This window comes from Mus caroli, unplaced genomic scaffold (genome assembly GCF_978045245.1).
Source record: "Mus caroli unplaced genomic scaffold, Mus_caroli_1 scaffold_9, whole genome shotgun sequence".
Lineage (NCBI taxonomy): Eukaryota > Metazoa > Chordata > Mammalia > Rodentia > Muridae > Mus > Mus caroli.
Genome location: NW_028227264.1, coordinates 40408529 through 40431226, shown reverse-complemented (window position 1 = coordinate 40431226; position 22698 = coordinate 40408529). Strand labels below are relative to the sequence as shown.

Below are 22698 nucleotides of genomic sequence, written 5' to 3'. Positions count from 1 at the left end.
AGAATCATAAGACAATGGCCTGTGTGGGTGTTTTGGTTGGAAACCATAAATTGGTGGCAGTTAGTCACAGGAAGCAGTAGGAAACTCATGTCCCCTTTTCCTATTTGCATTCATGTCACTAGATGTGGGTGACTCCTGTGTCCATACCTGGCCTGAGGGTCTAGTGTGGCTTGTGGACTGTCTCCCCATCTCCCCATCTCTTCTATTTTTCCTTGTTCACAGTCGGGCACTCAGATAGCTATTGAGAAAGATCTCTGCTCATCAGGAACACTCAGAAGTCTATGAAATGCAGTCCGATGCCCAAGGGATCCTATGGCTCTGGGACCTCTGACAATGGCCTACGAGGCTCCTCTCTGAACCCCAGGAACAGAAAATGACTGTGAAAGGAGCCTTCCTACCAGAATAAGATGCCCCTCCTACAACAAACCCAGATCACACCCACACCTCCTCCAGGAAAGCACAATCCAGGCAAGGCCAAGTGCGTGGAGCCATACGACATGCACTCTTTCTGACCTGGTCTCCTTCGGGTGGCATAAAGGATTTAGTCATGATAAACCATCTTCAAAATAATAATAATAATAATAAATAAAAAACTCCAGTTTTCAGAAGTTCTCAGAGCCTGCTTCTTACAAAGGAAACTTCCAAGGTCACTCAATGTGCTAGAGTCCCTCGGGGGTCAAGGCACATCATTGTTTTTCTTGAGAAGACTCCACAAATCACAGTGCTTTCCCCACGTGAATCTATTTAGTTTTCAAATAAGTTCAAGAGACTTCCTTCTTTCCTTCCTTTCTTCTATCTATTTTGAGGATGGGGCTTGGGTCACAAACACTAGGGCAAGCACTCACTGATGAAATCCACCTCCAGCATGACAGGCAGACACTTTTTCTTGCACTATATTGAAAATAAGGTGGCTGAAGTTCAAAGACATTGGTGTAGGTCCAAAGTCAATTTCTCCTTTAGCTAGATTCTTCCTATTTTCAACCCAGAATTCTGTTTTTCAAGTTTACAATAAGTATAACATGCCAGGGTGTTGATCTTTGTAATCTGCGAATTGAAAAAAAAAATCTAATTTTACCCAAACAAGTGATAAGATGCCCAAAAGAGCCTCGAGCCAAATTTAAATCCCACCTTCATTTGCTGACTGCATGGCCTCAAAGGGAGAAACTTCACACACCTCAGTGTTCAGGAGAGAGTGTGGTGAACCCGCTGCTCATTCTCACGTCTCCCAGGAGAACCCATTTAATGCACCCCTCTGACTAGATAGTGGGTGAGGCCAGCGCAGAATTGAGTGACCCAGTATTTTCTGGTCAAGGAAACCAACGGGTTAATAAGGCCACGCAGAAGTGGGCACAGCTGGGGATCATTAGCTCCTAAGGAGGGGGCCAGCCCTGGAAGGAGGAAGCCTTCCAGCCTCGAGGAGGAGCCCTGCCCAGGGTGTCTCCCGGAGGAAACTTGGGCTGACAACTTTGTTTTCCTTTTTTTCCTGATGGTGGCCTTCCTCTCCAGGGGGAAGTTCCCCCGTATGTGAGTTTGGCTTGTGACCCCTGGCTTGTTCCTACTATCGATGGCTGGCCACTTGTGGGGCAGCATTTGCTATTGATGTTGGGCCAGGGTGGTTAGGAAACGAGATCTTCCAAATGGGGACTCTGTGGTTTGGTTTGGCCACACTAAGATGTATTTCCATAAGTACAGTCTGGGCTGGGACAGTTACCCACAGGGTGGGGCTCCAGCCTGGGGAGTGTTTCTCAGCCCCAACCCCTTTGTCCACAAGCAGGACGTTTTCCAATTGCATTTAAAAATTATTCTTAAAATTTCTTTATACAATATACTTTTATCACATCCCCCTACCCCCACGCCCCCTGGCCTCAAGTCCTCCCTAGTCCTCCCAGGTCCTCCCCACCCAATGCCAAGTTCTTTCTCTGGCTCTTAAAAAACAAAACAAACCCTATGAAGACAAAAGACATCAAACTCTAACAACAGCAGCCCCTCACACACACACACACACACACACACACACACACACACTGTCTGTTTTGTGTTGGATAACTAGAGTGTGGTCGATATACCTGATTTTTTCTGTCAGGTACCGATTGCACGTGGCTTCTTGATCAGGGGTTGGATGTTATGGACGCCTCCTCTCCGGGCTGGGTTGGAAGTTGTGCGTGTGTCTGTGTACTGTCACTGTCTTTACTGTGGGGCTGCTGTGGTTTACAGTCTGACCTCCGGCTTTGTTCTGGGTGTAGCAGTCAGTACCTACGACTCCTAACCCCGGCCACTCTGGAGGCTGAAGCAGGAAGGTCACAAGGTCAAGGCCAGTCAAAGAAAGACTTACTAGAGGGTGGTTAGGAGCAGCTGTCAGGCTCCAGAGTGCAGAGAATAAGGAGGCCAGGTGCCAGAGGCACCCTAGGGAGTGGATAATACCCGCAAGGCTCTATCCCCCACAGCACCAGAGAAGCAAGAGGAAATAAGAGGGGGATCCCCAAGGCTGAATGTCTCTCTTTGAAGCACAACATTCCTAAACAGCTGTGGGTCTTCTGGTCCTCAGTCCTGGCTCTGGCCCCTTAGCAGCCCCTTGATTCACTGTTTTGACAGGCTGGGCCCTCACTGTCCTTAACTGTAGGCAGCTGCAATAGGAACTCAAGCCCAAGCTCAGAGAAACTAAAGAAACTCAACCTGAGGTGTCTCCAGGAAGACTTCGGGACAGGGAACTGCCCACGAGGCAACCCGGCCAATGTGGATAGATTCTCATCACAGCTGGAATAGTCCAGACCCCCATGCCCTCTGACTTTCTCCTCATTGTAATGGCTACCCAGGGACAGTGGGTGGAACACCAGGGTTGTAGGTGACATTTGTCCTCATAATCACCAGGAACTTGAGGGACCTTTTTGCAGGTCCAGCACCAACTCTACGTAGACTCATGCACACACATGGAAACCTGGCCTAGTTTCTCCACTAAGCTCAGTTGGCCTCACCCTGCGTCATAGCTTTGTGCCTCCCCCACGATACTGCAAGTAGCTTTGTGACCTTGCCAGTGATGCTGCAGATAGGTCATGACAGATGCTGTAAGGTGCACCAGCCAGACACCGCATATTGGGTAGGGGAGGAGTGGAGCATCTAGCGAGGTCCCGGGTGAATATACTGACGTGGCATCGTCAGGTCAAGAACCTACCTCAGTCCCGTGGGAGGAGCACCTTTCCAGGGCAAGGCTCAGAGAGCTAGCAAAGCCCTCCACAGTCCAACTGCTAACGCTAACAGCCAGCGTATGCAGAAATGTCCACCCTAGCTCTCTTCTTCTTAGCTGTTTATGGCCTGGAGTTTGCTCCCCTGCTGTTGCTCCTGCCGACCTCCATGTTTAGCTGGATATAATAAGTGCTCTGACCGTCCAGGATGCTGCACCTTCTCCATCAGAGAACCCCAGTCTGCCGGATCCCAGCTTGCCTGTGTCTGTATGTTAGTCTTTTCTGCATTTACTCGCTGACTCTGTTAATCCTAGGAGCTGTGCAAACACACACAGCCAAGGGGACATACTATAGAGTCCTGTCCTGCGGACCTTCACCCCATTGTCCACTGAGGAAGATGGTTGGTCATGGCCAAATGGCAGGGGAAGAGCTAGGAGGAGGTGGGTAGCCGATAGTGAAGGACATTCCCTTGCCACTTCAAACACACCTCGATTTGTACAGAGAGTTGTTCTCATGCCAGGATCTCCCTACAGGTTGACTTTTCTCCATGTAAGAGAAGAGGGCACCAGAAGACACCAGCAAGGCTAATATCTGAGTGGGCCAGGGCCAGTGACCTGCGGGAGCTTTTGTCTGCTTGTTGGTGGTGGCTGTCCCTGTGCTCAGGTTCAGAAGGATCAGCTGTGTACAGAGTTGTGACATATGCTGCTAGCTTCTCAGAGACGTGCTTCAGCTTCCACCAGGACTTAGCATTCACAGCTATAAGAGCTCAGGAGGGACATTCAGCAGGGCCCAGAACTCCTGTGTGTCAGTTCATTCCAGGATCAGGGTGATGATGCCAGGCAGGGACCTAGGAGGTTCCTTGCCCAGGACTTGAGTCTGTGTGTGTGTGTGTGTGTGTGTGTGTGTCTGTCTGTCTGTCTCTGTCTCTGTCTCTGTCTCTGTCTCTGTCTCTGTCTCTCTGTCTCTGTGTCTCTCCCCACTTTCTCCCCCCGCCCCTTTCTGGGGAAGCCTGGGTTTTTGCTTGCTTCTCTGCTTGGCCTCGGGATGCAGAAGCCCTGTAAGTCTTTTCCTCACCCCCTCCCTAGGCAAAGGGAGACAAATCTCATAGTTCAGGCCAGCAGGAATCCTGGGCCCTTGGTATTTTCAGAGCTTAAAATTGAAGCCCGTGGTTTGTTTTCTCAGTACTTACTTAGACTCCAGTCTTCACAGAGCAGCCTTCTTCCTGCCCACCAGGAAAGACCTGGCCAGTGGTTTGGAAGCTGATGCTGTGTTCCAAGCAGGAGGGGTGGGGCCTGGAGTATTTTTACATATAGGATACTGTGGAAAACAAAATGCTTGGGTTAGAGCCAGTGTAGAATAAGTCAGTTGGAAGAGGAAGAGGGCAGGGGAGTTTCTAGACTCTCTCAGTTGCTCTGAGCAGGAGCCCTCCATTGTGGGGCTGGTGTGGGGCTGGGGAACCAGCACCCCAGAGCCTGTCTTCAGAGGGCAAGTGAGAGCTGTATACTGTGGGTTCAAAGCGGGGTGAGTCAGGATTGAGTGGCTCACTCTATCTGGCTGTGGTAATTTCTAGGCTAACTTCAGGTCTTTTTTGTTTTGTTTTGTTTGTTTGTTTTCAAGACAGGGTTTTTCTGTATAGTCCTGGCTGTCCTGGAACTCACTCTGTAGGCCAGGCTGGCCTCAAACTCAGAAATCCGCCTGCCCCTACCTCCCAAATGCTGGGATTAAAGGTGTGTGCCAAGTGCTGGGATTAAAGGTGTGTGTCACCACCGCCCGGCTGCTTCAGGACTTCTAACTAAAACCCTGCCATACACAATACATTTTAGACCGGATAGAACTTTAAAGAACCTTTAACAAGAGTGTTAGGAACAGTGCAAAGAAATAGGACAACTGGATTTAGGTTGAAAGCTTTTGAAACATAAGATGGCTACTTGTCCAGTCTCAGCTTGGCTTTCATGCAGGCACAAGTCTTGATTCCAGAGTGAAGATGAGGCCCAGCGTAAGTGTGCGTGGGTGATGTAACACATTAGTTTGCGTCACATTCTGAGCTTAATAATTGTTTTTATTATTTTACTGGGCAGAGGTTTTGATGATGGTGATTGTGGTGGTGGTGGTGGTGGTGACGATGGTGCTCATGTGCTCTGAGGAGGAGCACTTTTGACTTAAAGGGTGGACATTTATAACCAACCTAAGCCCCATCTAGCCCCAGTGTTTCTGGCTAGCTGACCTCCAATGACCTTGGGAGGACCAGCTCCTCCCAAGAAGGGGTGAAAAGAGCGTGCCTGCTAATGACCTTCCATATCCATGTACTCTGGAACATTCCTTCATGTCTTGTATGCCAGCCATAAAACACCACTTCTGTTGGGTTGTTCTATATCCCTTCATATATCCACGGAACCACTTGTGACTTCCAATCAATGGAGACTAGGTAAGACCTACTTAAATATCCCAGGATGCTGATGTAACCGTGGGCTTTTCCACCCGTGCCCCAGTTCCCAAAATAATGACTCTGGGACTTAATTATATACAAATAAATGCCTAGGCCATAAATTTGGGCTTGTGTCCCGACTAGGTCCTAACATAATAACCCGTTTATTCTATTTTGAGTGTCATATGGCTGGTTACCGCTTATCAGTTTCAAGCATCTGACTCCCCAAGGTTCAGGGTGAATCTCTTCCCGTGCCTGACTTTATTTCAGAATTCCTTTCCCTCTACCGATAATCCCACCTCCTAGTTTCTGCCTCAGCTCATTGGCCAATCAGCTTTTTATTGACAGGCAATGCTTCTATACAGTACACAGGAGATTCTCTCCACCCCCTAAATTAGATAACAACCACTGCCAACATCCACGAGGTCTTTATGCCTCGCCCACTTCATCCTGCTCCCATTGGAGGGAACACAACTCTTTGGAGAACAAAGGGAGTGTAATCAAATTTCATTCGGTAGCTAGAGTAGAGTCGGTACTCTTCAGGGCTGGAGGAGTGTGCAGAGCGAGCAGTGCCGGGTCACACTGAGGGTCTGGCTGAAAGCTGAAGTTGAAGTAGAACTACTATGTCCTAGACTCCATAGCTGGCTTTGGTACATTTCTGTGCAATAGTTTACATGTCCATTTCTTCTTAAATTAAAAAAAAATCATTTATGGGTGTGTGTCAGTCATGTGCGTGTGTAGGGGGTGTGACTGTGGAGGCCAGAGATAGTGTCCAATATCCTGGAACTGGGGATATAGGTTGTTATGAAGAAGACAGGGTTGGATACCCTGGAACTGGAGTTACAGGTGGTTCTGAGCCATCCTCCGTGTGTGCTAGGAACTGAAGTACTGAAGTACATGATTCTCTAGAAGAACAGCAAGTCTCCCCAACCCCTGAGCCAGCCTTGTTCCTTTTTGGTTTTATTCCTGCCATTCACTTGTTTCTATGACCTGCAGTCTCGTGATGTCTGCTAAATCCACATAAAGCATAGAGATACGAAGACAGTTGATTCCAGCTCGTGAGGGTTCCCTGTTCCCCTCCTCCTCTTCGGCTTCCTATTGCTTCTTCCTGCTTCAGACATTTCATTACCACCACCAGGAAGTATACAGCTGGGGCAAACCATGCTCACTGTTAGTCTTTTGTGTCAACCAACTTATGCTATAGCCCTGCTGGGGTTGTACTTACGGCTTGGAGATTACATTTTTTGCCTCTGTGTTCCATCAAATCTGAGAACCTACGTAAGAGTGTCACCTAAGTTCTCTTCAGCATTGGTTTTGTGTGCTGAGTGATAGGTCATCTTTTATCTAAGACCCATCCTTGAACAAATTCTGTAACTGATGAATATGAAAACCAAAGTCTACTGGTTGTATTCCATTAAATAAATTAATGCATGCATATGAAGATGCTACCTGGTCCAGAGTTAAACACTCACTAAGTACTTTGTTTGTTTGTTTGGTTGGTTTGGTTTGGTTTTTGAGACAGGGCTTCTCTGTGTAATAGCCCCAGCTGTCCTGAAACATGCTTTATAGACCAGGCTGGCCTCAAACTCTCAGAGATTCACTTGCCTCTGCCTGCTGAGTGCTGGGATCAAAGGTGTGTACTACCATGCCTGGCCCTAAGTGCTTATTGATATTGTAAGATACTGCTTAATAAAATAAGCCAGACATGCTAGTTATGCATTAACTAGTATTCTATTGCTGTGAAGAGACACCATGACCCTAGTAACTCTTACAAAAGAATTCATTTACTTGGGGTTTATTTGCAGTTTCAGAGGGTGAGTCCATTTTCATCATGGCAGGGAGCCTGGCGGCACACAGGCAGACCTGGTGCTGGAGATCCACAGGCAGCAGGAAGACAGAGACTCTGGGCTTAGAATGGGCTTTTTGAAACCTCAAGTCTACTGACCGTGACTAGCTTCCTCCAACAAGGCCACACTTCCTAATCCTTTCAAAGAGTTCCATGCCCTGGAGACCAAATATTCAGATCTGCGCCTTCTGAAGCCGCTCTCACTCAGACCACCACAGTTTAGTAATAATTAAGTCTTCAAAAATTATCATGCTTTCTCTCATATGTGGAATCTAGATTTGATGAGTGTGTGTGTGTGTGTGTGTGTGTGTGCGCGTGTGATGAAAATAAAAGGGGGGTTGTTTGGGAGGAGGGAGAAGGGAACAAGAGAAGGAAATAGGAGTAGGGACGAATGTTACATTTTTTCCTCATCCACAGAATCTTTATTTATATGGATGGGGTTTACTGGGGATTGACCCCAGGGTCTCCTTGAACATGCCAGGCAAATACTCTACCAACTGAGCTATATCCTCAGGCCTAGAATTTTTTTTAATGTGTTATGCTCATGTAGTGTGTGTTTGTGCATTTGTATGTGTGTGTGTTCATGTGTATGTGTGTGTTTATGTGTGTGTGTGTTTATGTGCATGCATGTGTTTATGGGTATGTATGTGTGTGTGTATATATGAATGATGAAAATATAAGTGGAACTTCGGGAGGAGGAAGGGACTGTGGGAAGGAGAACAATTGTGAACAAAGTATAATTATGCACATCTATAAAAGTGTCCTAATTAAACCATTATTTTGTATGCTAATTTTAAATTTTAATTGAAAAAAGCTTCCAGACCTAGGCAGAGTGGCCATACCTTTAACCCTAAAAACACTCAGGAGAACTCCTGTGAATCTGAGGCCATTCTGGGCTATATAGGAAGTTCTAAGACAACCTATACTACAGAGTGAGATCCTGTCTCAAACAAAAACAAACAAAAGGCTTTAAGGCAAAACAATTTTTTTTTGCTTGAAAAATATTACCATAATAAGTTTCAGTTGTTTTTGTTACCTTGACAATCAAGAATCGACAAATGGGACCTCATAAAGTTGCAAAGCTTCTGCAAGGCAAAAGACACCGTCAATAAGACAAAAAGACCACCAACAGATTGGGAAGGGATCTTTACCTATCCTAAATCAGATAGGGGACTAATATCCAATATATATAAAGAACTCAAGAAGGTGGACTCCAGAAAATCAAATAACCTCGTTAAAAAATGGGGCTCAGAGCTAAACAAAGAATTCTCACCTGAGGAATACCGAATGGCTGAGAAACACCTGAAAAAATGTTCAACATCCTTAATCATCAGGGAAATGCAAATCAAAATAACCCTGAGATTCCACCTCTCACCAGTCAGAATGGCTAAGATCAAAAATTCAGGTGACAGCAGATGCTGGCGAGGATGTGGAGAAAGAGGAACACTCCTCCATTGTTGGTGGGATTGCAAGCTTGTACAACCACTCTGGAAATCAGTCTGGCGGTTCCTCAAAAAATTGGACATAGTACTACCGGAGGATCCTGCAATACCTCTCCTGGGCATATATCCAGAAGATGTTCCAACTGGTAAGAAGGACACATGCTCCACCAAGTTCATAGCAGCCTTATTTATAATAGCCAGAAGCTGAAAAGAACCCAGATGCCCCTCAACAGAGGAATGGATACAGAAAATGTGGTACATTTATACAATGTACTACTCAGTTATTAAAAAGAATGAATTTATGAAATTCCTAGGAAAATGGATGAACCCAGAGGGCATCATCCTGAGTGAGGCAACCCAATCAAAAAAGAACTTGAACAATATGTACTCACTGATAAGTGGATATTAGCCCAGAAATTCAGAATACCCAAGATATAAGATACAATTTGCTAAACACATGAAACTCAAGAAGAACGAAGACCAAAGTGTGGACACTTTGCCCCTTCTTAGATTTGGGAACAAAACAACCATGGAAGGAGTTACAGAGACAAAGTTTGGAGCTAAGACGAAAGGATGGACCATCTAGAGACTGCCATATCAGGGGATCCATCCCATAATCAGCTTCCAAATGCTGACACCATTGCATACACTAGCAAGATTTTGCTGAAAGGACCCAGATATGGCTGTCTCTTATGAGACTATGCCGGGGCCTGGCAAACACAGAAGTGGATGCTCACAGTCAGCTATTGGATGGATCACAGGGCCCCCAATGGAGGAGCTAGAGAAAGTACCCAAGGAGCTGAAGGGATCTGCAATCTTATAGGTGGAACAACAATATGAACTAACCACTATACCCCCCCGCCCCCGGAGCTCGTGTCTCTAGCTGCATATGAATCAGAAGATGGCCTAGTCAGCCATCAGTGGAAAGAGAGGCCCACTGGTCTTGCAAACTTCATATGCCTCAGTACAGGGGAATGCCAGGGCCAAGAAGTGGGAGTGGGTGGGTAGGGGAGTGGGTGGGGGAGTGTGTGTGGGACTTTTGGGATAGCATTGGAAATGTAAATGAAATAAATACCCAATTAAAAAAAAAAAGACAATTTTCATTATATAGCCACTGGAGCTGAGGTTTAAAATAAAGTTACCAAAGGGCAGTACGTGAAACCTGAAACAGCAGCACACTGGTTAATTTTTTAGAGGGAGAACTCTGCGTCTGGTCATTATGGACTCATTTTAATCAGATCTCCCTTCAAGAACAGCTAGAAAACATAATTGTAAAAAGTGAGGAACATCTGTTGGGAAGCCCCAGAGAACTAATAAGACAAGTCTGAGGCACATAAAGGAAGAAACACAAAGAGGTCAGCAGCTGGATAGGGGGACTTACAGATAGGTGAGCAGGTGAACGGGGAGGGGGGGGCGCAGGTGAACAAGTGAGCAGATGGACAGGTGCAGCAGGTGTACAGGGGGCAGGTGGGCAGATGGACAGGTGCAGCAGGTGTACAGGGGGCAGGTGGGCAGGTGGGCAGGTGGGCAAGTGCAGCTTCCCCATGAAGCATTTGTTGATTCCAAGTCAGTTCAGAGACACTGATTACCAAGGTAGCAGCTCTTGGCGGTATTACAGGACTAAGAAGACTAAAAAATTAGCATTTACCAGCACTTGGGAGGCAGAGGCAGGCGGATTTCTAAGTTCGAGGCCAGCCTGGTCTGTAAAGTGAGTTCTAGGATAGCCAGGGCTATACAGAGGAACCCTGTCTCGGAAAAACCAAAACCAAAACCAAAAAAAAAAAAAAAAAAAAAAAAAAATTGGCATTCAGTTCTTATGAAGGGCCAAGAACCTAGTGAATGTCCCAGTCTATTAGCTGAGAATTCAATCTCAGGTTAAATTAAAGGAGATGGTCTGCTAGGGACTGCCTGTCATAAGCGAAAGTAAATCCTATCTAGAGGATTTATCAACAGCTTTGAGTTATCACTGTGTTTCTTCACACGGTCTCTGGAATTGCTTTGCCTTTCATTACAAGGCACACCAAGAGTTCAGTCAGATCAAGTGATTGAAACCCAAGAGAAAAGTGTTAGAGTTTAAAGTCATATGTTGTGTAATAATGGGGAAATTCCTTGTATGCTATGCCCCTAGGAACCTTTTGTTCCTAGTTTATAAACCCAGGTAACGTGCTACTATATTGAATACTGTAGACAATTATAACATAATTGTGCTACTATATTGAATACTGTAGACAATTATAACATAATTGTTACATATTTATTCATCTAAGCATATCTAAACAGAAAATATGTAGTAAAAACACTGTGATAAGAATTTTTTAGTTTCATTATAATTTGAGACCACCTCATATGTACATTGTTTTATACCACATGAATATATATATAATCCTTTAAAAAAAGATAAAGGAATTTATTGGTTTTTTTAATATTGGAACTTGAACCCAAGTCCTGATACATGCCAGGTAACCACTGTGCCACTAAGCTATGCCCCACCCCCATATGCAGTCTTTTAAAAATACTTACTTGTTTTTATTTTATATTTATGCATGTTTGCATGCATGTCTGTAAGTTTACTACATGCATGTGTGGTGTGGGGAGGACAGAAGAGAATGTCTTACCCCCGGAACTGGAGTTACAGACAGCTATGAACTGTCATGTCAGTCCTGGGAACCAAACCCAGGCCCTCTACAAGAACAGCAATTCTCTTAATGCTGAGCCATCTTCCCAGCATGCACTGAGACTTTTAAGAGAAGAATCAAATGAAAACTTAGGGCCTAAGAACTCAGTAGAAGGGCTTAAAAGATTATATGCAAGGGAAGAGAAATTTTTATAAACTTGATGATAGGTCAGAAGAAAATATCTAGACTTTCCTACAGGATATTAAGGTTAATGTAAAATGAATTTATAATTCTATTGAGCCCATATGAAAGACACATAATTCAGGTATTTTTATTTACAAGCTGTAAGTTTAGATTGGGCAGGTTTGGAGCTATTATAACTTATTTCCCAGACATAATGTCCCTTGTTACGTGTTGTTTTTCCTGTCCACGCACTCATGGACCATCTCCTCTTTTGGTGGCTTTCTCCTCCCTCCAGGTCTCCTCTTTTCTTCTTCTTTCTTCTTTCTTCTTTCTTCTTTCTTCTTTCTTCTTTCTTCTTTTTCTCCTTCTTCTCCTCCTCCTCCTCCTCCTTCTCCTTCTTTTCCTCCTCTTCATCCTCTCCCTCCTCCTCCTTCTTCTTTCTATAACCCCTCACTTAATCTTCAAGTCCCACCTTTCTCCCTCAGCTGCCCAATCACAGGCTCTAGCCTTTCATTGGCCAGTTAAATTGGGGAGCAAGGTTTACATAGCATTACTTGATTAATGTGAGGATCTGCTCTTCTGGGGCAACTAGATTGTGAGAGCCAGTGTTTAGCATAAGAAAATAAGCAACATCAGACCAACCCGCTACATGGTTTATGAAATACATCAGGAAGCCTGAATGAAAGGTGAGGCCCAGTGTACACAGGCATGTGGCGTCTTAGTAGGGAAGGAGAGAAGCAATGCCACATAAACAAAGTCTGAACAGAAAATGGCTAAGAATTTAAAAACTGGCAAAAGACACAAAAGCGCAGATTCAAGAAGTACTCCAAGGCTGGGGAGCTCAGATAGTAATGGTCTTGCCTTGAAAATGTGAGAGGGCTGAAGAGCAGAGGCCCAGACCTCCAGTGCCAAGTAGGTGTGATGAGGGCCTGTTGTAATTCCATCACTTGAAGGCAGAGACAAGGGCCTTCAGAACAAACAGTCTAGCCAGACTCACTAAAAGGCAGGTTCCAGTGAGAGAGCTATCAAGGAAGACTTCACTCTTAACCTCAGGTCTCTGCAACCTGCTTACACACATGCACTCAGACATATGTGAGCATGCAAATAGACATTCACACATACCACCAAAAACAAAACAAAACAAAATAAAACAAAAAAACAAAGAAAAACTGTGAACGCAGGTGCGATGAAACCCAACAACAGATAATGTGCAGAGATACAACACTCCCTTAGGATCATTCCAAAAACAACCATAATGATAAAATGAAGTCGTTTTCAGTGAGGCATGTCTCAGCCTTGAGAATGATGGATAGAGATATAAAGACTATCTCCATCGGGTTGTCCTGGGCTGACTCAGATGGGACAGAAGCATTTAGCTAGGTGTGGTGCTCTGTTCAAATGATGGGGGTGGGGTGGGGACTGCTCTACTTAATGCCTTGCACTGTCAGGAAGATTTGTCTAGTACTGAGGTGACCTGGCATAGAAGGGTTCTGTAAAAGGAGAAATCTTTAGGAATCTATGAATGTCGTACAATCTTTGGAAGGCCCCCAACCTCACTGGCCTTCCCCTCAACCCACACTATGAAAGGCTCTGAAGAGTCCTGCATGGAAGAAATCCGTTTAAGTAGAAGTGTTCAGGGTTTCCCAAGCCTCTGTGTGACACCCATCCCCTGAACTCCTACTCCCCACCCCTCACTGATATAGCTCTATCCACTGTTATATGTCAAACTCCTCCCCCAAGAGAATCAGAATCATGCTGACAGGGACTGTGCACTCCCCCCGCCCCAACCCCGTGTGTGTGTGTGTGTGTGTGTGTGTGTGTGTGTGTGTGTGTGTGGTGGGGTACATGCATGGGAGCCAGTGTCACATGCCTGGCATGCATTTGCAGATCAGAAGACAGACTCTGGGATTAGTCCTTAGGTACCTGCAATCTTTTGTTTGAGGCAGGGTCTCTCATCGACTAAGAAAGCCACCAAATAGACAACATGCAAACTGATCGGTGAGCTTCCAGGCATCCCCCTGTCCCTGTTTCCTACCTTGTCATGACTGGGGTTGTAGAGGCACACCATTGTGCCCAGCTTTTCATGTGGGTTCTAGGGAGCTGAACTCAGGATCTTATGCTTGTGAGAATTCACTGGGCCGATGCTTGCACCCCAGCCCCAGATCGGCATTTCTAGTTCTGATCTCCCTTCTGAGTTTCTGGCCTTTTCTCCATTTGTTTCTAATAGGGTGTGTAGTAGTAGGTTGGTCTGATGCTGCTATGTATTCTAATGCCAAATATTGACTCCCAAGATCTGGCTATCCCCAATGAGCAGATCCTCACACACACACACACACACACACACACACACACACACACACACACACACACAGAAATGTTGTGTAAGCCTTGCTCTCCGATTTAACTGGTCAACAAAAGGCTAGGGCCTGTGATTGGGCAGTGGAGGGAGAAAGGTGGGACTGGAGGATCAAGTGAGAGGTCTCAGGGGAGACCAAGAAAGAAAAGGAGAGGACATAGATGTGGAGGAGGCAGCCATGAGAGGAGATGGACCACAAGCATGTGGCCAGGAAAAGCAGAATGGAATGAACACTATGAGTGGGAAATTAGTTAGAATAGCTCCAAACCTGCCCAATCTAGGCTTACAGTTTGTAAATAAAATACCTGGAAAAAATTGTGTGTCTTTTATACTGGCTATCAAGAATGTTTAATTCCTGTTTACCGTTGGCGCCCAATGTAGGACGTAAACCCAAACTCTTAAGTTTCATATTCATTTATTAGACATATGCCAGGATTTAAAATAAAACAAACAAACAAACAAACAAAAGAAAACAAACGAACCAAAAATGATGGCTTCTAACTGTTGGAGGTGAGCTTCATGAAGAGAACCTGCTGCTGCCTTTTAGCAAGGCTGGCAGAGAGTCTTTCCTGGACTACAGATTCTCAGCGCACTTCCTAGGGATGCAATCGATGCCTATCACACTGTGCCAAGCAAAGGATCTGCAGGTCTCTGAGACTCTCATCCAGCCACAGCCAGGTCAGCTCACAGCTAATTCCAAAGCTACACTGCAGCTTCCCTCAAGCCTTCTCCAGGCGCCGGTGCTGAGGCTGAGAGGCAAGCCAGACAAATGGTGGTCCCCCCACCCCAATTTGGGTCTGTGTGGGATAGCTGCAAAAGTCAGAGGACAAACTCCTGCAGCTCCAGCTTAGGGATGGAGTTAGCCAACATAGACACATACTTGATCTGAAGAGCCTACAGGCAAACGGAACCTTTTCCCGAAGCTACCAGGGGACTTAAAAGTCCCAAACTTCTAAACTAAATATAAAATTTCATTAAAACTATTTTCTATGTTAAAAATAAAAGGGCGACGCAATGTCACAGGATGTTCTGGATCATGTATAATCTTGCTATGCTTACCACCAGAAGAATAATTATTATAATTTCATATGTCCTTTTACAAAGAGATCAAAATAAGATGGACCTATAAAAGAAAGAGACTGACAAATTAGATACTATATCACAGGCCATAGAACAGAGAGTAGAGGATCTGGAATCTATGACAACAGAAAAGGTAGTCCCAGATGAGAAAAGTGTGCAAAGGTTTGAGAATTTAGAAGGACAACTCATAAAGATGCAGTATATTAAGTTAAAAAAAAATCCAGATTCTGCGTATGGATACTGCCTTAAAACAATGTCATAAATAAGATATTTGTTTCATTTTGTAGAGTGTGGAGAATTGAGATACGTACATATGCTGACTCATCATGCTATTGATGCCTCTTTGAAATCCCAACGGACTTCTGATTTAAATTCCAAAGCGTGATTCTGAGATTGCACACTTATTGGAGCTGATGACTGTCCTGGAAATGCCTTTGATGATCAAAGTTGATGATGCTTGGGCATATGTGTCCATTAGAACACAACACTTTTATAGGCATCATGACATGGAACCCATTCTGGATATCGCTTACAATCCACAGGTCGAGCTGTTCTGGAAATACATCTAACAAAAAATTTAAAGGAGATGCTCATAGAACAAAAGAGGAATAAGAAATATCCCAGGGATAGATTAAATGATGCTTTGTTGGTTTTAAATGTTTTAAAAATGAATAACACAGGTAATACAATGGCTAAAAGCCAATGGATTTCAGAAAGAACTGGTGGATTAGATCAGTCTATAGAAGTCCTAATTCCACAATGGAATAAAGGAAATATGTTGCACTGGGGAGATTTTACATTTGTTCCAACAGGAAAAGAAAAGCTATGTTTTCCATCCAAATTATTGAAAATAATATTTAACTGGGAAGGCCCCCTGAAGATCTTAGCCATGACAAAACAAGGGAGGTTGGCAAGATCAACAGGTCAGGTTGTGTATGCACTGATCCTGCTACTTGAGAACAGAGATTGGCTGAGATATAATAACAAAAAAGTATCTATGCATAACCAATAGATATTGTTGACTACAAAATCTTCAGGACTTTTTGAAGTGGGAACTTCTGGTTTTTTGGAAAGCCAGTTACGTCAAATGATGTTTTGCTGGGGCACACAGGTGAACGAATGTCTTGCTAAAGCAGACACATGAAAGGATGCATGACACTAAGAAGGAATATAACTATAACCCAACAGACAGTGGATGATGCTGGATGGTATTGGTAGGTCTTGCCATTCCTTACTGGCCATCATTTGTCGTGATGTGACTTCATAGAAAGAAACACCAAAAGGCTTCTGGTGGTGCTCTGGTGGCTTCTTGCCTCTTCCTCAGACTCGGGCCAATTGGCAAAGTGAAGTGGAAGTTTCTGAATATGTCAGCTGATACAGACTTAACTGAAGTTTTGCTAAGAAATATTCACATGGTGTTTTACTGACGCAAGACCTGGGGGAGGACACATGATGTTTGGAGGAGTATAAGTAGAAATCAACAGACAGTGATGGCGAACTTGCACAGTTAGCTTTGCAGTCATTGGTCTCACGCTTCAGTCTTCGATGATCTTCACTTTGTTGGGAGAGGCACAGCAGAGAACTTCTGGTGTCCCTGCCAGTCCCACTCTTGCTGACTCATGCGGATTTGGAGGAGGCCTGGATGTTTCTGCTGGGTCATGCCACCATTGCTGATTCATGTTTGCTATCCTGACACTACTGAACTGGATGCTGGTACCCTGACAGTTAGACATTCAAATGCCCCTCTCCAGCCCACCCCCACCCCCCAAGAACTACTTCTAAACAGCACACAGCGGAGCCTTGAGGAGTCTTCTGGGTCGACCTGCCACTGCTGATTTGGGGTGAACTGAGCTGATATCCTGACAACTCAGATTGGAATTGTTCCAAAGAACTATTTCTAAACAAGTCTACTTCCCCCATATCCTTATAATCTTTTCTTTCTACTACCTCTGATGTGTGGTGGGCTAGAAGGGAGGTTAAAGCATTTAAGAACCCTTATTAAAAGTAGATTTTCAACCGGGCGGTGGTGGCGCACACCTTTAGTCCCAGCACTTGGGAGGCAGAGGCAGGCAGATTTCTGAGTTCGAGGCCAGCCTGGTCTACAGAGTGAGTTCCAGGACAGCCATGGCTACACAGAGAAACCCTGTCTCGGAAAAAACCAAAAAGAAAAAAAAGTAGATTTTGACAACTTAAAACCTACAACTTTTCATATCATTCTTCTAAATGATAGAGGTAAACATTTATATTACAATCTGATATGCAACCCAAACTAACTGTTAAAGAAAGAGAAACGTCTTTCATTTGCTTAAGCAAAGAGCAGAAAAATCACCTTTGGCTAAATTGGGCAGCCTTGACAAAATCCACCCTTGAGGATGCTAGGATGTCTGGCCCTGCTCTGTTTCCTTGGGAGACTTGCTGCTGACCCAGATGGCTGCAGTTTGCCCAGCCTTCCAGACTGATCCAATGAGAACTTAAGCCTGGACTTTCACAGCACCGAGACTGGACAACAAAGACCAGCTGGCTTTCTTTTGACTTAACCATTTCCCCAATTTCCTTTGGGTCCCCCAAAAGGAATTCTTCAGCCCAGTTCATCAGGAAAGCATTATAATCCCCTTAGTTTGGGGCGGTTGGTTTTGGTTATTTTATGAGCTATAGATCTATTGTTATCTAAGGGGAGGTCATAAGATCTCAGAGACTCACAGAATACGGCATTTAAAGATATATGTTTTTATAAATTAACTTTAGGCTTCTTTGACATTGAGACATGTCAGCTCCTGACAGCATCTGACTTGGAAGAAGATGATGAACACTGAAGGACCTCCATTTGGAGATGGCGTCATTTTATGGCAAGTTAGTCACTGGGAAAAGAAAAACGCCCTAATTTTACCTGCAGACAGAATACTGTCCAGAAATGACAAATGGACACAGGAAAATCAACTGCCAAGCCCTGCCAAGACAGGTCCTTCATAATTCCTGCTTCACAAAAGGTCTGTCGGGTCTTCTGGACCAGGAGGCTGAAGATGCTGCAGCAATGTTTTAGAATACTGGGTAGCTTCCCAGGCAGCCAACTGTCTTGCCATTTGTATAATTTTGGAAGTGCTTGCTTGGACTTCTTGCATACTCAGATAAAATTTATCTCCTTCAGTTGAAGACTAGATAGTTATAGTCTCACAGTTAACCTTAGGTTGTTTAGGACATGAGTTGATGTTTTTAGGTCTAAAGATGTTTTTGGAACGGTAATACAAGTTAGGATATAGAATGATTTAGATCAGAACTCTAAACTCACCAGGATAGGATAGATAATAAAATAAGTTCTCCCGAGTTGCCAAATCCAAACAGACTAGACTTTTGAATGTAACTCTTACTTAATAGTTCGTTTCTACTCTGTGTTGGACCACGAGCATGTGGCCAGAAAAAAACAGCAAGTAACAAGGGGCATATGGCTGGGAAATAATTTAGAATAGCTCCTAACCTGCCCAATCTAAGCTTATAGCTTGTAAATAAAATACCTGGATTGTGTGTGTTTTATACTGCCTAACAAGACTGATTAATTCTTGAACCCATTCTGCAAATCGTCTGATCCAAGTCTCCCCTTTTCAGCCATTGCCCTGTCTTCTCTGAGGTGCCCTAAACTGATGAATAACTCCAAACACCCACAGACTCTCTGAGTCTCAGCCTTTAGTTCCTCTTTCCCTGTAAACACCTGCGACCCTTTTAGTCTACTTACTCCAGGCCCAATCTATATGCTAAACATGTCTCAAGCCTGGCCACATCTCCCCAGTCCCACTGCCCAGCCCTGGTCCAGGCTACCACAAGGTCTCATGAAAATTTTCTCTATTTCATTAGCCTCTATGCTTGCTCTCTTGTCCTCTCTGTTCATCTCTGTGGTTATGTGTACTTGCTTGGCCCAGGAAGTGGCACTATTAGAAGCTGTGGCCCTGTTGGAGTAGGTGTGGCCTTGTTGGAGTAGGTGTGTCACTGTGGATGTGGACTTTAAGACCCTCATCCTAGCTGCCTGGAAGCCAGTCTTCTCCTATTGGCCTTTGGATAAAGATGTTGAACTCTCAGCTCCTCCTGCACTGTGCCTGACTGGATGCTGCCATGCTCCTACCTTGATGATAATGGACTGAACCTCTGAACCTGTAAGCCAGCCCCCCAATTAAATGATGTTCTTATAAGAGTTGCCTTGGTCATGGTGTCTGTTCACAGTAGTTAAACCCTCAGACAATCTCCCACAAAGGAGTAGGACATGTTTAATGGCATCCCCTTGCTCTCTATGTTCTCTGTACCCCAGTCTCCAAATTTCTAACTTTTCTGATGTTTCTATCACAGGGGTGTTGCTTATGCCCAGTGCCTAGACTATTCTCTTCTACCCTCCAGCCAACCTTTTGCCTAATTACCTTATCCTACTTCCTCGGGGACGCTGACTCCTCTGCTCTGAGACCCCAGCATTGACCCCACCACAGTGGTGTCCTTCATACTTCCTTCTAACTTACAATCTCTTATCAGCTCTCGTGATACTAAAACGGATGGTTTCTCTTCCCTGTTAGAGTGTAATTTTCCAGGTAGGACCTGGGCTGCTGGATTCAATATTTGAAGCTGGGTTGCACCCTCTAGCCCATGCTAGCATGAAACTTATGTGTTCTCCTCTGTTGGCTTCAAATTTGTGGCTCCAGCCTCCAGAGTTCTGGGATTACAGGAGTGAGGCATCACACCCAGCAAAAGTCCCCTCTTAGTGGATAGCCCGTTTGTATTTATGCTTTCTGGCCTCAGTTGGACTCCTTCACTCTCGGGATAAATAAGAACTGAAACTGTTATATTAACTTTCTCTTATCTCCCCAAAGGTTAAATCTTTTATAGACTCAAAGGAGCTTAAGTAGACTGGAGAGATGGGTCAATGATTATGAGCAATGGCTGCTCTTCCAGAGGACGGGGGCTCAGTCCCCAGCATCCACACGGTGGCTCACTAGTCCCACATGGTGGTTCACTAGTCCCACTAGTTCACTAGTCCCACATGGTGGTTCACTAGTCGCAGGGATCAGACCTCCTTTTCTGAGGACACCAGGCATGCATGTGAAGCACACACGTAAGTGTGAGCAAAGCTCCCACTCACAAGAAACAAACAAACAAACAAACAAACAAACAAACAAACGGTTTCTTCTTTCCCTAGCCTTCTGTTGGCACACAGCCTTCCTTGGGAATCCTGTCTACATGGCTGGCCTGTTTGTGGCCTCATCATGTATCAGAACTATTGATTATTTCTGCCTGATTCAAGTGTCTGATACAGGACAGTGTCCAGGCTGGTCAGTACCGGGTTTTAGGACCACTTTCTCATTTTGCACACACACAACCTGCCCCTGGGGAACTGGAGCCGGCTCTGTGGTTTGTTTGATTCTCTGATCAGTTCCCATTTCCCCAACCCCAAGACTGCACACAGGCTGCCCTCTCTGCCAAGGACGGTCACTCCCACCCCACCCCTCCCCCTTCCTCGCTGAAGTCCTTAGCTTTCAAGCCTCAACTCCCTTTTTAACAGTTCTTTAGATGGAAATCAGACCCTTCAGTTCCCCTAAAGGTCTGGATCACAGCACTCCGGCTTTTCCTTCAGGAACCACCACAAATCACGTTTCCCTTTTTATGTATGTTTGTCTTGTTTTGATGATTCCCCCTCTCATAGGCTATAAATGCCACAGGGACAGCGTGTCTGTTTTTCCCTGTCCACACAAGGCCTGCTTGCTCACTGTGCTGGGGTGGAACATGGGCCCTGCACATGATAGCAAGCCCGTGGCTGCATGGGAGCTGCAGCCTAGCCCACCGGCCTGGCGGGCCCAGCGCTGTTTGCACTGCAGGGTTCCAGGCACGCTAACTGGTAGGAAGAAGCTGTGAATGAACCAACTAATGAACAGGGTTGCTCCCAAAGCAGCTTTGAGGAAACTTGCCAGCTTCAAAATAACCCCAAACCCAGGCCAAACTCAGTGTCATTAGAAGAAATGCAACACTTTGTGTTTTGAACTGGTCAATTCTCTGGTTTTAAAAAGGCCTGCAATGGCCTCTTCTCTCGCAGTCCAGAGGGAGGTCTTGGAAGAAGGATGGTCTCTGCTCTCTCCTCCTCTGTAAAAGACGCTCCTTTCTGTCCAGGTCTGCCCATCATCCCTTGCTCATCCTTGTTCTTAACAAAGCCAGCCTTGCAATTAAGCTTGTTACAAATGTCAGCACCCTGTGTGGCACCCTTTGTCCATTTTTGACACACTCCAGATTTGGGGATATTTTTGCTACTAAAGTAAGTCAACAAGGTGGCTCCTTTCCGGGCTCAACGTTTGGGGTGGGAGTGGGGTCTCTGGAGCTGCTTGTCTGTCAGAAGCCTGACATATATCTTGGGGTTCCTCTGCCTGTGTCATTGTTACCTGAGTTGCTAGGGTCACAGCTTGGACACTAGTGACCCTCATCAGTCATGCATGGCCACAAGTCCTTAGCAGGTGTATTTTATTATTATTATTATTATTATTATTATTACTACTACTACTGTTGGCTGTTTTGTTTTGTTTTGTTTTTGTTTTTGAGACTGGGCTTCCCTGTGTAGCCTTGGCTGTTCTGAAACTCACCCTGCACACCAGGCTGGCCTTAAACTCAGAGGTCTGCCTGCCCCTGTCTCCTGATTACTGGGGTTAAAGATGTATGTCACCCCCTCCACCCCAACCCCTGTCTGGCTTCATTCAATAGGCCAATTAGACAGATAAAGGAGAAAGCAGAGAAAGGAGATTTACTCAGGGTGACCACATTAGGAAGAAGCAGAGATCGAGAGCCCCAGTGGCCTCTCCCAGTCCATCTTCAGAGAGGGCAAGAGCTGAGTGCAATTGATCAGGTTTGTCATTGGCCATCTTAGTCCTGGCTTTGGTCTCTTCTGTAAGGTAGTTAGGTGGTTTGTCACTACTGTGTGGAATCGTTTTCTTGGGATGAGATCCTGCTCTGGCTGGGATCCAGGCCTTAGCCTCTTTCTTCTCCCAGCATCGGACTCTTGAGGAAGTTCCAACCTTGGGGTCGGCTGTTTCAATATCTGACAGCCAGAGGGAGGGGCACGATTCTCCTTGGATTATCTCCATTCCTGCCAGGAGGGTTACAGGATCAGGCTGGAGCTGCATTCCGGGAATGCGGACCTGAGACCTGAGACCCTGCCCTGCCTTGCCCGGCTCTGTTTCTCCTCTCAGCCCAGCCACATGTGTCTTCAAGCCTGGAGTTAAGAGAGCACTGAAGTCAGGGACAAACACAGGCAGCCAAGGGGCCCAAGAGGGCGTACGTGGGGCACAGGTACACACAAGCCCCCTCTCCTTCCATGAGGTCTCTGTGGTAGGCCCTGGCCACACTTGGAACACACCAAGGAGATGGCTACCTGCGCAATTCAGTCTTCACCTGCTGTGGTTCCCCTGGAGGCAAAAACTCCATTCCCTTCCGCCCTCTTACCCAGAAGACTGGTGAAATACCCTGTGAATGCTCCCTCTGGAAGCGATCCAGGTCTGATCAGGGATCTATCTTCCCTCTGCTGTTCAGGATGAGTTATGCCTGTCTCCAGAAGAAGTC

At 45.4% G+C, this 22698-nt stretch overlaps 1 long non-coding RNA gene across 1 annotated transcript in view; it reads right to left on the bottom strand.

Annotated features, from left to right (window-relative positions):
• Window positions 1-4439: 4439 nt before the first annotated feature.
• The window catches only part of LOC110303984 (uncharacterized), a 46796-nt gene continuing 28537 nt past the window's right edge, over window positions 4440-22698 (bottom strand). Inside the window, exon 3 of the long non-coding RNA XR_002378988.1 lies at window positions 4440-4496. This is a non-coding gene — a long non-coding RNA (uncharacterized LOC110303984). The remainder of the gene's footprint in view (window positions 4497-22698) is intronic.